Source organism: Phodopus roborovskii, unplaced genomic scaffold, assembly GCF_943737965.1.
Source record: "Phodopus roborovskii unplaced genomic scaffold, PHOROB, whole genome shotgun sequence".
NCBI lineage: Eukaryota > Metazoa > Chordata > Mammalia > Rodentia > Cricetidae > Phodopus > Phodopus roborovskii.
The window spans coordinates 26418617-26433642 of record NW_026126540.1 but is presented as its reverse complement, the minus strand read 5'-3'; positions in this window follow the sequence as shown (position 1 = coordinate 26433642).

Here is a 15026-nt window from a genome sequence, read left to right as displayed (position 1 = left end):
AGCTCCTTGTTGATCTATAGGCAGTTAATGTTGGCTGGGGAGGGACATTTTCCTTAGTGGTGTAGCAATTGATAAGGTGCTGTGTTCCTGTAAATATCCAGGTTGAGGAAATTCAATGAGGCACATCAAACAAAAAAGGGAAAACAGACATGAACATTATTGCAGTCTGGGAGGATCCAGCCCCTAGGCTGCACAGGGCTCAAAGGGAAAATCCACAGCATTGGCGGCAGCTGAGACTTTTCTATGTGAGGGGTTAGAGGGAAAAGGACACATATTCTGTTGACAGTTTCTGTCTCTTACTCATCTCATGTTTTTCTACAGCTTATATACTCCAACAGAATCTTGTCAGGCAATACAGAGGTCACAAAGGGGCTACATTCCATTTCTCAAGTGAATGATTATAGGTAAAAACATGTTTTTCATCTCTCTCAGATGATTAAAAAATCATCCCGACAACTCACATCTAGATCACAAGCAAGCAAGGAGCATTTTCTCAGTCAGGCTGCAAATTGTGGTTACAGAGGAAGAAAAAAAATCACTAAATTATCTATCTTGAAAGGTAATCTTAGAAGGATTTTAAGAGAGTCATAAACTTCAACTTTTATACATTAAAAACAGCTGAACTTTGAATCCTCAGTGGATTCATCAATAGTTTCTTGTATCAGAAAGTTGATGTCAGGAACAGGTTTGAGGAATTACCTTTGATTATCAACCAGACCTAGCAAGGAAAGCTAGGAACAATTAGGCTGTTTGGTATTCTCGACCCTAGCCTAATGATCAGACAGCTCAACTATGTGTCCTTGTGAACTTTAGATTGTTTTCTGGGGTTATTTATCTTTAAACTATTAGGAAGGTATATGGTCTAACCTGACATTATTTTGAAGCTTTGCTTCAGCTAATGGTGCATGTGAAACCTGTGACTGCATCTTTCAGCATTAAGAGAACTAGAGCCAGCCTGGCTCCTGGACTCAAATGTTTTCCTTCATCATCAGCCTGAGCTGGGATCTAAGACAGCTCCTAAGGTGAACTCATACACTGTGGCTGTGACACATATTTTTGTATTTATTTTTATTCTCATCAAAACTCTGAATAAGCTATGATTATTATCAGCTTAGACAGTACAACTTAGGGAGGGATCATCTTCTTGATAATCCACAGATAAAATGTCCAGAAGATGAGGGTGTATTCATAAAATGAACACACCACATTACAGGCACATCCACTCACACCATGCTAGATAGATAACAGAGAAATATTTCAGTAGCAAACATGTAAAGACACAAGAAGAGGGGGCTGGAGAGATGGCTCAGAGGTTAAGAGCACTGGTTACTCTTCCAAAGGTCCTGAGTTCAATTCCCAGGAACCACATGGTGGCTCACAGCCATCTGTAATTGGGTCTGGTACCCTCTTCTGGTGTTGAAGCAGACATGTAAGCAGAGCATTGTAAACACAATAAATAAATCTTTAAAAAAAAAAAAAAAAGACACAAGAAGAAAAAGACATTCTGTAGTTTCATAGCCTTGCTTAACTAAGATTGGTCCATCAGAGAGTTTCCTCCTGGTGGGCTGACTGAAAGGGGTAAACTAAACTCAAAGGCTTCACTTCTAATAATTCACACAGGGGAGAAATTGTATAAATGTGGCAAAGCCTTAAGTTCCCATTTAACTCTTATTATTCGTACTGGAGAGAAACCATATAAATGTAAAGGTTGTGGGAAAACCTTCAGAACAAACCCAGTCCGCCCTTCCCCCTAGCCTCAAGGAAATTTAGAGATTGTGTTGTAAGCAAAACTCCAAGACAATCTTCCTGGAAACTGTTTAGAAAGTCCAGGATCTTGGTACCTGGAAACTATGTATAACAATCCACCTCCAAGAGACAGACAAGCCATAGGAACTACAGAATGCTCTCTCCCAGCACCAACCAATGAGAACAGGCTACCTGCAAGTAACAAGCAAAGCCATAGAAATCACCAAATTCCCATCTGTAGCCAACCAATCAGAAGATTAACCAGTTGCCCTGACTCTGAGAGAAGTTTCCCTAATTGTTCCCCAAAATGTCAACCAATCAGGATCCCACTCCTGCCTCTTCCTGCCTACTGATGTAATCCTGTGATTTTTTTTTTTTTTTTTTTCTTTTCTTGTCTTTAAAACTCCTTCAGTAGACTAGGTGGCCACTTTCTCTGGAGTCTGCTGCATCAGCTTGCTAGACGAAATCCCTACCAGTAGGATTAAACAATAAAGCTTTGCATTTGCAGTTTGGTGAGTCTGCCTCCTTGGTGGTTTCTGGGGGTCTTTGTGGCTTGGGCATAACACCGTCACCTTGAATTTCAATTGCCTATGCTGCTCTTGACATGGCCACTGGCCAGAAAGTAGAAGAGAATCAGTTGGAAAGAGAAAATACATACATGTATGATGAAAGATGGCGTTCTGTAAATATGCTTCTCTTATTGGTTAATGAATAAAGCACTTTTGGCAAATAGGAAAACAAGATAGGTGGGACTAGGAGAGGTGGAGGATTCTGGGAAATGTAGTGGCATCTCGATGTGATCTTGGGAAGAGAGGATGAGAATCTGGCATTCTTAGTAAGGTAGGACCATGTATAAATACATATATTAGTGATTATGGGTTAATATTTAAGACAGAGCTAGCCAATAAGAAATGCTAGTAACTGGCTAAGAGCTTTATAACTAATAGAGTCTCTGGGTGTTATTTTGGGATTGACATGGCTGTGGGACCAGTCTGGCAGGAAAGTGCTCGTAGCACATGTATGTGGTGATATATTATTTATGATTTAGGAAAGCTTGCCTGAGGGTACAGAAAATAAAGCTAGCCATAAGTCATAGAGTCTGGCAATGGTGATACACACTTTTAATTCCAGCAGGTATACTAGCTAGCCATTGAGCCAGGTGGTGGTAGCAAACACTTCTAATCCCAGGACTCAAGAGAATAGCAGATGAATCTCTGTTAGTTCAAGGCCACACTGAACTACATGTAATTAGCCCAGACCTAAAGAGAAATAGCTCACACAAAGGTGATGGCTGCACTTGGACACCTTTAATCCCAGGATTTGAGAGTCATAAAAGGAAGAGGCAGTAGTCTGGGATTGTTTACGTGGAGAAAACCACATGTGCTCACTCCCCTAAATAAGGGTGCTTGACACATTTGCACCAGATGTGCTTGATGACATGTAGGTGGGATGTGTGGGGACAGGGAATATGTCAGGATGTGCCTTTGTCCCTGATTAGAGCTCATGGGATATGTAGTTAATTCTTAAGCCCCTGCAAAATGTGACTCGGGGCCATTTCCTGGGAACCCTGGTATGGACCGGACCAGAGTCCATCCACCTAGTCAGTGTTTTATTAAAGTTTGCTTCAAATTTAGCTTTAAACTGTGGTAGTGGTCTTATCTCCACTGCTGGGATTAGCAATACTACAGGGTCAGGAAGCCACAGTAGAGACCCCACTCCCAGTACTAGTTTTCTGTATTAGTTACTATAATGAAATACCTTAAAGAAGCAATTTGAGACTGGTTTGCTTTGCCTTGTGGCTCAGAGCATGCAGCCCATACTGGTGGGGAAAGCATGGGAGCAGAAGGCTGTTGGCTCCTATCCCAGCAGATCAGAAAGCAGAGGAAGGGCAATGGTGGCACTCAGTTGGCTTCTTCCTCCCTTTTTCTTCAACCCAGAGCCCCATCCCCACTGGATGAGATGATGCTGTACACATCCCTCACTTCTCTCTGGATGCTCACACACACACACACACACACACACACACACACACACACACACACTCAAAGGCCTGCATCACTGATGCCCTAGGAGTTTCTTAATCTAGTTACAATGAAAGCAACTCATCTTACTGTACATGTCCTATTCAATAGGAGAAAGCTCAAGCACTTGTCACAGCAGAAAGGAAGGGAACTACTTAGACAAATGGGGTTACATCTCCAGTACTTATGACACATCTGAGAAAAGACATGTAGCTAAAGTGCATGGAAAACTTACAACTCAGTGGTAGGAAACCAAGCATTCCAAGCCAGGACATACTCATCTGTATTCCCAGGGCTTACCCTGGGCATACCCAAAACACAAAAACCAAATCAAAACCTTGGTTTGCTTAATATGTTTCTTATAAAACCCAAGACCATCTCCGGGGTGGCACCACCCGCAGAGAGCTAGGTACTCCCACACCAATCATTTAACTCAAGAAAACATCCCACAAACAGGCCCACAATAGAGGTAAGTCCTCAACTGAGGCCCTCTACCTAGGTAACTTTTGCTTGTGTCAAGCAAGCAAAACCTAACCATCACTGTGTGTGTGTGTGTGTGTGTGTGTGTGTGTGTGTGTACATGAACATACACCATGGTTCAGATACCTTCTCCATCTACCATATGGGGTTCTGGGATTTGAACTCAGGTCATCAGTATTGGCAGCAGTTTTTTGCCCACTAAGCCATATTACCAGGCCAATAAAAACACATAAGAGTGTATGTGTATATAAAATGATTCTGATTATAAAACATTCTTAAAGGAGAAAATCACGTAACCAGAGACCACATTAATGGTTGCCCAAGGTTAAGGGTAACATTGGGTATACTGTGGTGATGACTCTTCAGTCTCATGACCTAAGTGGTGGTCACACAAACCTACAATGTGATAAAATCACAGAGGTTTAAATACGTATGCACAAGTGAGCATGTGTAAAACTGGTGAAATCAATTTCCTGGTTATTATATTGCATTATGGTTATGTAAGATGTGCCAATGAGTAAAATGGGCTGAAGGGCACATGAAATCTTTCTGCATTATTTCTTGCAACTATGTATGAACCTATGAGTCTCTCAAAATAAAGAGTAATCAAGTGACAACTTGAAGGAGCATCCACTGATGGCTCAGGGGGTAAAGGCCACAAGCTGGCATAGTGACCTGAGTTAGAGCCCAGGGCCCATATGGTGAAAGGAGGGAACTGACCCCAGCAAGCATCCTCTGACCTCCACCCAAGGACCGTGACTTGTGTGCATACTGTTGAAGTTCTTTGTATCTTTAGGGCTTCATCTTGGTAGATGACATGAGCTTAGGAAATTTCCTCTGAGTGTCCAGCATTTCTGAGTATAGTCGTTCACAGTAATTTCTAATGATGTTCTTATTTCAGTAGCAATCACTGTAGCAACACCCTTGAGCTCTAATTTTATTGATGTCTGTCTTCTTGTCACATTAGCTAAAACTTGTTTATCTTACTTTTTCAAAGAACCAGCTCTTTGATTTTGTGTACTGTCATTTTAATCTCAATTTCACTACTTTCTTTCCTAAACTGTATTTTTTTTCCCCTGTCTACTATGTTTAGGGGTAGCTGCTTGCTTTCTGAGAGCCTTGAGGGTTCATCATTACATTTTTCATATCTCTTGAGTTTATTTTGATTTTGGTTTGTGTTTTTGAGCCAGAGTTTCTCTGTTTAGCCCTGGCTGTCCTGGAACTCGCTCTGTAGACCAGGCTGACCTCAAACTCACAGAGATCCACTGCCTCGACCTCTCAAATGCTGAGATTAAAGGTGTATGCCACCACTGGCTATCACTCAGATTTTCAATTTGAGGATTTAGAGCTATAAACTTTCCCCTTAGGGCTGCCCTGGCTTCATTCCAGAGGCTGTGACAAGATTTGCTTTCCTTTTCATTTGTCTCTAGAGCAGCATTCATTTGAACTGACAATCTACTCTTGGAGAAAGAAATTAGGAAACTTTCTTTGTCCCACTAGCCAGCTCCTAAATCAGGGCACAGACAGTTCTTATTAGTGATGAAAGGTCAGTTGATTTTTAGGCTTGTTTCTAACTAGTTCTTATAACTTAAGTTAACCAATTTCCATTAATTTCTGTGCTGCAATGTGGCTCATGGTTTGTTAAAACATTTCCTACATGTCATGATTCCTTTGTGTCTCCTCAGGACTCTTCCCTTCTTCCCAGCATCCTCTGTGCCTGGAAATCCTGTCAGCTAATGGATGTTCAGCTTTTTATTAAACCAATCAGAGTGACACATCTTCACAGTGTACAAAAAGATTATTCTACAATATCTCCCCCCCTTTTGTCTAAATAAAAAGGAAAGTTTTAATTCTAACATAGGAAAACTATATAATAAGAACAGTTATCAGGTAAGAATTGCAGTCACAATGTTCAGTCCATTTGTATTTGGCATATTTGAAGAAAATACTATACTATTTATCTTATCTTTAAGTTTTATACCTAAACCATTTATTATGTGTTACCACCTTAAAACTATCTTTTTAAACCTCAAAACGTTTTTTAGGTAAATAATTTAAGGTTGTGTCTTTCAATCTTATAAACTTTGCATGTTGTGAGGTAAGAGCACCAGAAGTTCAAGACTATTTTTTTCTGTATGATACCCTGTCTGAAAGCAAAATCCCAGCCAAATCACTCATAACCAGTACCTGAAGGGAATGAGAGTCTGTCTCTATCAAATATATGTGTCAGTAGTTGCTTACTCATAAAATTATCCCACGACAGTAACAAACAAGTTATTGTCAAGGAAACGTTAGCTCTTACAAATAAAATGGTGAAAGAGGCTAGATACACAAAAATCACACCCTGTATGATTCTTCATGTGAAGTTCAAAATGGCAACTGTGGGGAGAGAACAGTGGTAGCTACTGCCTGAGAGGAGAAAAGGGGACGCACGTTCTAACTCTCCCTTATCTTCCCTTGTGGTTGTTGTCCACTTGCCTCTGCTGGTTCTGACATTCTCTCTAGCCTCTTCAGGGGTGCTTTCTTCCTAGAGCTGGCAGTTTGAGAAGGGAGTGGATTAACACCCTAAAGATGTGTATTCTGTCTCCGCTCCAGTCAGCATGTAAATGAGGCAGGGGAAATGGGGACTAAGGCAGCTCAGTCCTGTCCCTCTGTCAGGTGGTGATCGTTACCAATCCCAGCACTCCCTCCTGTGGGTGTCAACATGGCAGGGGCAGGAGGGCTTAACTAAGAACACAAACCATCACCAGTGTGTTCTTGCTAAGCCGTGGAGCAGATCCTTTACCATATGGAGTGCAAACATCTCCACAGTACAGATAGAAAAGTGCTCCTGTCTGTCCCTTCTGTCCCAGATTACCATCTTTTTCTGAGAGATAGTCTGGCCTCAAATTCTCAGTGTCCTCCTGCTTCAGTCTGTTGCTAGAATTATAGGTACAAGCCACCATGCCCAATGATTTCTTTCCTTCCTTCTTAAATTAAAAACAAAAACAATTAATTAAAATTTAATTACATCATTCCCTCCTTCCTCCAACCTCCCCCATATCTGTTTCAAATTCATGCAACCTGCTGGGTCTGTGTAGTGTTTCTTGTATGCATATTTTTTAGTGCTGACCACTGGTATTGAATAACTATTTTTAGGGGGCTCATTTCATCGCTGGTAACTCTCCATGTAGGGGTGAGGCTCAATGACATTCTGCTAGGCCTGTTGTCCTAGCAACTGGTGGTTTGTTCAGGTCCTGTTTAAGCAGCCATACTGCTGAGATCTCATGGGTGCAACTTTCCTGTCACATCTAGAAGACAGTCTTGTAGTAGCCCTCCTGGTCCCCTGACTTTCCCAGTCCTTCTGCCCTCTTCTGAGATGCTCCCTTAGCTTACATACAGGGTTATGTGGTAGATTTACTTATTTATTCTGGTACTGGTAATTGAACCCGAGGCTTTGGGAATGCCAGGGAAGCACTCACTCTAGTAGCTGAGCTGTGTCCCCAGCCCTTTAATGTGGATGATCCCAATGTTCTTTCGAATGAACAATCCCATCTGCTGGTTTCTCAGCCCTTTGGTTTCCGCTTAGTTCATTCCTCTCCTGAATTTTTCTAGGTTTTCTCTCCTCCAGTGTCTAGATTTTCCTTCATCCTCACTTAGAGGATGACTTTGTTCCTCCTCCTTATGTTTGCACACATGGGGTGAGGTGGGGGAGGTCACGAGCATATAGCTGTGTATTCTTCCTCCTCTTCTTTGTGATGCTTGGTTCCAAACTCTAAGTAAGCACTCTACCACAAACTATACTCCCAACCCTGTTGTCTTAAACCACTGAGACAATCAAAGCAAACTTGATTGCATGTCTGTCTGTAATTTCTGCGTTTATCAGGCAGAGGTGGGGAGGATCACAAGTTCAAGGCCAACTTGGAGTTCATAGAGGCAGGAACCTGTCTCAACCCCCCAACACACACACACACACACACACACACACACACACACACACCACACCAAACACACACACATACCACACCAAACACACACACACACACCACACCAAACACACACACACACACACCACACCAAACACACACACACCACACTACACCAAACACACACACACCACACCACACCAAACACACACACACACCACACCAAACACACACACCACACCACACCAAACACACACACACACACCACACCAAACACACACACACCACACCAAACACACACACCACAACACACCAAACACACACACACACACACACACACACACCCCAAACACACACACACAGCACACACACAGGAACTTGTCTCAACCCCCCCCATACACACACCCACACACCCACACACACAAATGGCAAACTAGGGGCTGGAGTGATGGCTCAGCAGTTACAGGCTGGTCTTTCAGAGTAACTGGGTCCTATACCCAGTACCTGGTGACTCACAACCACCTATAACTCCAGTCCCAGGGAATCTGGTGCCCTTTCCTGGTCTCCAGTGGCATTGCATGCATGTGTAGCACAGACATGCAGTACATGTAGCACATGCAGGAGAAACACCCATATATACAAAATATTAAAACAAGGCCGGGCATTGGTGGCACATGCCTTTAATCCCAGCACTCGGGAGGCAGAGCAGGTGGCTCTCTGTGAATTCGAGGCCAGCCTGGTATACAGAGCTAGTTCCAGGACAGGCTCCAAAGCAATACAGAGAAACCCTGTCTCAAAAAACAAAACAGAAATATATATTTACACACACACACACACACACACACACACACACCACACACACACCACACCACACACACACACTTAAATGGTGGGCTGGAGAGATAGCTCAGAAGTTAAGGACACTGGCTGCTCTTCCATAGGTCCTGAATTCAGGTGGCTCAAAACCATCTGTAATGAGATCTGGTGCCCTCTTCTGGTATGGATGAAAACAAAGTACTCACATACATAAAATAAACAAATAAATAAAAATAAATATTAAAAAAAACCAAAATGAAATGAAAAAAAGTCTTTCTGGTGCAGTTGACAGTGCTTACTGCTTTTTTCTCCAGAGGACCTGTGTTTGGCGTCCATCTCACAGCTGCCTGAAACTCCAGCTCTGGGGATTCTAGCATTTTCTTCTGGCCTCAGGGGGTACTCTTACACACAGTACAGTCTCAGACACTGCAAACAGTCCCATACCTCTAAAAGCTGCTTCTTCATCATTCTGTCTCCTTTGGGTACCTGTGCTCTCCACTGAGATGGTTGCCTAGGCAATGTTCTCATTTGGTGTCTCCCTCCTCCAGTGTGTGTGTGTGTGTGTGTGTGTGTGTGTGTGCTCGCACGCAGCAGAGCACACCCTGTGGGATCACAGGGTTCAGCAGAGCTATCTTGACAGCCTTTTTTCCATTTGTTTTGTTTTGTTTTGAGGCAGGGCTTCACTATGTAGATCAGGCTAGCATGGCCTCACAAATACTGGGATTGAAGGGTTATGCTACCATGTTCCAAATCCCTCTTCCACCCCCCACCCTCAGGGCTGGGCTTTTTATGTGTGCAGCCCTGCCTATCCTGGAACTCACTTTGTAGACTAGGCTGGACTTGAACTCAAAGACTCAGCTGCCTGTCTCCCAAATGCTGGGATCAAAGTTGAGCGCCACCACTGCCTTGCCCCTTCCACTCTATTTTTTTTCCTTTATTTTACATACCGACCTTTCTCCTCCCTCTTCTACCCCCAATCCCCCACCCTCCAGCCATTTGCCCCTCTCCCCATCCACCACTCTTCCTCTGTCTCCATTCAGAAAGGGACAGGCCTCCCATGGCCTTGCACATAGCATGGCACATCAAGATGAGGCAGGACCAAGCTCCTCTCCCATATAAGGGCTGGGCAAGGTAATCCCCTCCTCCATTCTTATGAACTGATACTATGCAAGCTTTTGTCCCTGTTAATGTACCATGTCTGTCCTCATCAAGGCCACTGAAGACTTCTATTTTGTTTTAGCCCATAGGGTCAATTCTCATCCTATTAATGTGAGTGGCGTCTATCAGTGTACCACTCTCCTTCCCTCCTATGGACAGGGACTTTGGTTTTTAAACTTTCAGAATCCTCTTGGTTCCCTCCTTGCTCTTCCTCGGTGTCCTGGAAAGCTTGGAGTTCCCCTGGAGGACCCATGGACTATTCCCTCCTTTCAATCTTCACCTTAGGTCCTCTTCAGTATTGTCTTCATCTTCTGAGACAAGGTCTAATGTAACCCAGGCTGTCCTGGCAACTCATTTCTGATCCTCCTGCAGCCTCCTTCCCTGCACTGGGAAAGTAGGCATCTATTACTATATTTAGCTCCCACTGCTTCTTGTGGTGCAGGAGAATTGAAGTCAGGGCCTTACACATGCTCAGGAGAGCTCCACTGCCGAGCTACATCCCCAGATCAGTCTAGCTGTGTGTGTTTCTTTAAAATTTATTATTAGCTTTGAGTGTTTTGTCTGAATGTATGTATGTGTACTGTGTGTGTGTCTGGTGCATGAGGTCAAAAGAGGGTTCTGGATCCCTTGGAATTGGAATTACACAATTGTGAGCCGCCATGTGGGTGCTGGGAACCAAACCTAGGTCCTCTACAAAAGCAGCAAGTGCTCTTAACCACTGAGCCATCTCTCCAGCTCTTTTTAAACTTAAGAGGCAGGGTCTCACGGGATAGTCCAGGCTAAACTAAACCTTGCGATCTTCCTTCCTCAGCCTTTCCAGTGTGGGGCACAGGTGTGTGACACCACATTCATCTTTTCTTTTTAGTTTTCTCAGGCAGGGTTTCTCTGTGTAGCCCTAGCCATCCTGGAACTCTTTGTAGATCCACCCGCCTCTGCCTCCTGAGTGCTGGTATTAAATGCATGTGCTACCACATCTGGCTAGCAGGAAAGACCCTTTAAACAGCCTTCAGATCCCCCATGACCAGACTCATCCCGCTTATCTGCTGACCCCTCTGCTTCACACTCCCACCTAAGAACCTTCTATATCTCCTTCCTGGAATGTTCTTGACCCAGATAGTTGCAGAGTTAGTTGGCTCTTCTGGGACCATTTAATTGCAATCTTATCAGAAAAGCCTTTACTCATTTATCCAATCCAGAACTACAACCCTCACACACTTCCTGGCTTCTTTCCATGCTTTGAAATTTTGAATTAAAAAATGTCCCTGATTTTAATTTTTAAAAAATACTTTATTGAGACAGGGTTTCTCTGTGTAGCCCTGACCATCCTGGAACTTGCTCTGTAGGCCAGGCTGGCTTTGAACTCAAGAGTTTCTTCTGCCTTTGCTTCTGGGATTAAAGGTGTGTACCACTACTACACAGCTGAAATTTTGTTTTTGCTTTTAAATATACTTTAGAGATGCTTATAGAAAAATTAGGCAAAAAATACAGATAGTGCTGGTATATTCCTTCTTATCATTTCCTCAATTTCCCTTATTATCTTGAATCATTGTGTATTTCTTTCAACTGATCAACCATATTGATGCATTATTATTATAATAAATCATTTATTATAGTATGTTCATTGGTGTTTTACCTGCATGAATGTCTGTGTCAAGGTGTCAGATCCCCTGGAACAGGAGTGGCAGACAATTGTGAGCTGTCATGTGGGTGCAGGGAATTGAACCCTGGTCCTCTGGAAGATTAGCCAGTATTCTTAACTGCTGATCCATTTCTCCTGCCCCATATATCAATGCATTATTATTAACTAGAATTAACTCATTAATTTATATTAAGCTTCACCTGTGGATTTTGACAAATGCAGAATGTCATGTGTCTATCATTGTAGTGTTTTACCTAGAAGTTTGAGTGCTATAAAGTCCCCTGTGCACTATCTGGTCATCTGTCCCTCCACCTAAGCCCATGGCAATCACTGATTTATTGCTGTCCCTGTTGTTTTGCCTTGTCTAGAGCTCATATAGTTTGAACTATACAGTAGGTACCTTCAGATTGGCTCAATTATTAATGACAATATGCATTTAAAGGAAACTCATGAATGTCCACTGCTTTGACACCCACCCCTTCTTCTAACAAATATAATTTCTAATATGATTCTATCTGTTTTACTTATTATTTTAGTGATAGGACCTCACTATGTTGACCAGGCTGGACAGCTGGGTTCAAATGAGCCTGCTTGTCTCAGCCTTTGAAGTAGTTGAGAGCTCAGATTTGTAAGAATGCCCAGGTTATACTAGGGGCTCTATATTTTTCTTTCATTTTATGTTTATGGAGGTTTGTCTGCACCCCTGGGTTTGGAGTTATAGATGGTTGTGAGCTTCCATGAGGATGCTGGGAACTGAACTTGGTCCTCTGTAAAAGCAGCCAGTGCTCTCAACTGCTGAGCTGTCTCTCCAGCTCCAACACACCAGAGACCCTTCTCTACCATGTTCACTGCTTTATCTCTAGTGCCCTCCAGGGACTCTTGTCTGTTGTGTTCACTGTTATAGCTCTAGTGCCCTAAATAGTGTTTAACTCACAAATGGCCCTTATGACATATTAGCTAAATTAAAACATTTTCTCCTATTTCTCTCTTATTTTGGTCACAGGGTCTCATGTAAGTCTCAGGCACTTGAACATTTGATTCCCCACTTGATAGAGGTGTTTTGGAGGTTCAGGAAGTGTGGTCTTACTGATGTCCCTGGGGGTAGGATTTAGGGTTTAAAGACTCATACCATTCCCAGTTCCCTCTCTGCTTCCTGCCTGTGGATCAAGATGTAAGCTCTCAGTTTCTGTTCCTGCCTTCTATGCCTGCCACTTGCTGCTGTCATATGCTAACACTCTGGAACTGTAAGCCCAAACCAACCATGGTGTTTTACCACAGCAACAGAAAGTAACTAATACAGCCTGGGAGTTGCTATGTAGCCTTGAACCCCTGCTCCTCCTACCTCCACCTTCCAGGCATTGGGATTACAAGATTTCTACCACTACACCTAGTTTGAAAAGTATTTCCTAAACACATGACTAATACACCTACTTGAAGAACAAACTTCTAAATCAGAATTCTCTTGATAATGGAATCTGTAATTCAGCGTTTACCTTTCTGGGCTCTTGAAATTTCAGTTCCACTGCTTTTGGCTTTGTGTAAGAGAATTAATTTAGCCTGTCTGTGTTTGTTTCCCTCTCAATAAAATGGACGTAATAGTACTTTCCTCTAGAGTTGGGGTAAGGATTAGATGAGTTGACATAAAATTCTAATTATAATACATGTATGTGAGTAGTAATTACTAAACCTATAGGGAGACCCAGAGGAGAATGTGGGAATGGAATGGAAGGATGGTTGGCTACGTCCAGAAGGGACTTTTTTTCCTGTTGGACTCAAGAGTTTCATGCATTCCAGGTTGGCATCAGACTCCCTAAGTAGGTAACCAAAGCTATCTTTGAATGTGACCCTCCTGCCTCCATCTCCCAAGTGCTGGGATTATAAGCATGAGCCACCATCCCAGGTTTATAAAATACAAGCACTTTGTATTTATAAAACGCCAACTAAGCCACATCCTTAGCTCTCCATTAAAGAACTCTCAATTAGTTATTCAGAGAGGGGAATACTGTGAGCTGTGGCGCCTGCAGAGAAAGATGACAGGTGAGTGGAGGCTGCATTCATCTGCTTGTTATCATTTTATAAATAGTACTTCTGCATTCTAAGCCTTTCATTCTTGCAAAACTAATCTTGGCAGGTGGATATTATAATTTCCATTTTACTCATGAGACAATAGGTTTGGGGATGTAGAACGACTTGCCTATTGCCATCATGTGGAATGTAGCGGTTCCAAGATTTCCATCTAGAAGCTGGAATTCATACTTCGTCGTTGTAGCCTTAATAGTCACAAGGAGATCCAAAGGCACGTAATAGTCTCCTTTTAAAAGCTTTACCAAACTTTGGGCCTGGTGGCGCAGCAGTGTATCCCCAGTTACTAGGCAGGCAGGACAACGTTGGTGAGAAGCCTATCTCCAAAACTGAGAGACGGTATAGATTCAGCGTTAGTGCATTTGCCTAGCATGTGCGACTCTTCAGGTTCATTCCTCGGAATCGCTAAAACAAACAAACAAAAAAATTGACACGTTTCTAAGTCGGTGGGTTGCTTGCTTGGAATGGGTGAAGATGTGGGTTAAAATAATACACAATCTTAAAAAAAAAAAACTCTTGTCGCCTGGAACGGCTGTGTTCGCGGTGGGCGGTGGCGGCGCGTAGCCAGGCTATAGTGTGCGCCAGGTGGCACGCGGGGCTTGCAGATGGATGCTGCGAAAGCGTGCAGATGGGAGAGTGTCAAGGCAATTCATTTCCCCAGCAACTCCACCCTTTTCCCCGCCTCCAGGGGGCGGGGCGGCAAAGCGCGGGAAAGCTCAACCTTAACAGGAACGCCAGCTCGTGCCGGGGGCGGGGAAAAAGAGCTCTCTTAAATGGGCTACAGCTCTGGGCTCCCTCCTTCTCTCGTCTGAGAGGCCTATCAGCATACTACCTTAAGCTCTTTGGCTGTGGCCCAGGCCACGCCAGCACTCCCAACGTCACCTCCCCCACTTCCGGTCCGCAGCGCGTTCTCAGGTCCCAGGTCCCGGGTTCCGGTTTCTTCTACACTCCGAATCCCACGGCCTGTCCGGCTCTCCCGCAGGGAGAGGAGCTGTGCTGTGCTGTGCGTGGTGTCAACGCCCAGAGGCTGACCCACACGAGGACCGCATCCACCCGGATAATAAAGCAATTTGGCCACTGCGAGGATCGCTAGGGAAGGGTCACCCCGATGACGTAATGTTTGGGGGTGGCGCCCCACTTTGTGAACCCTACACCTCATCCTCGCGGTCGCGGCTTAGC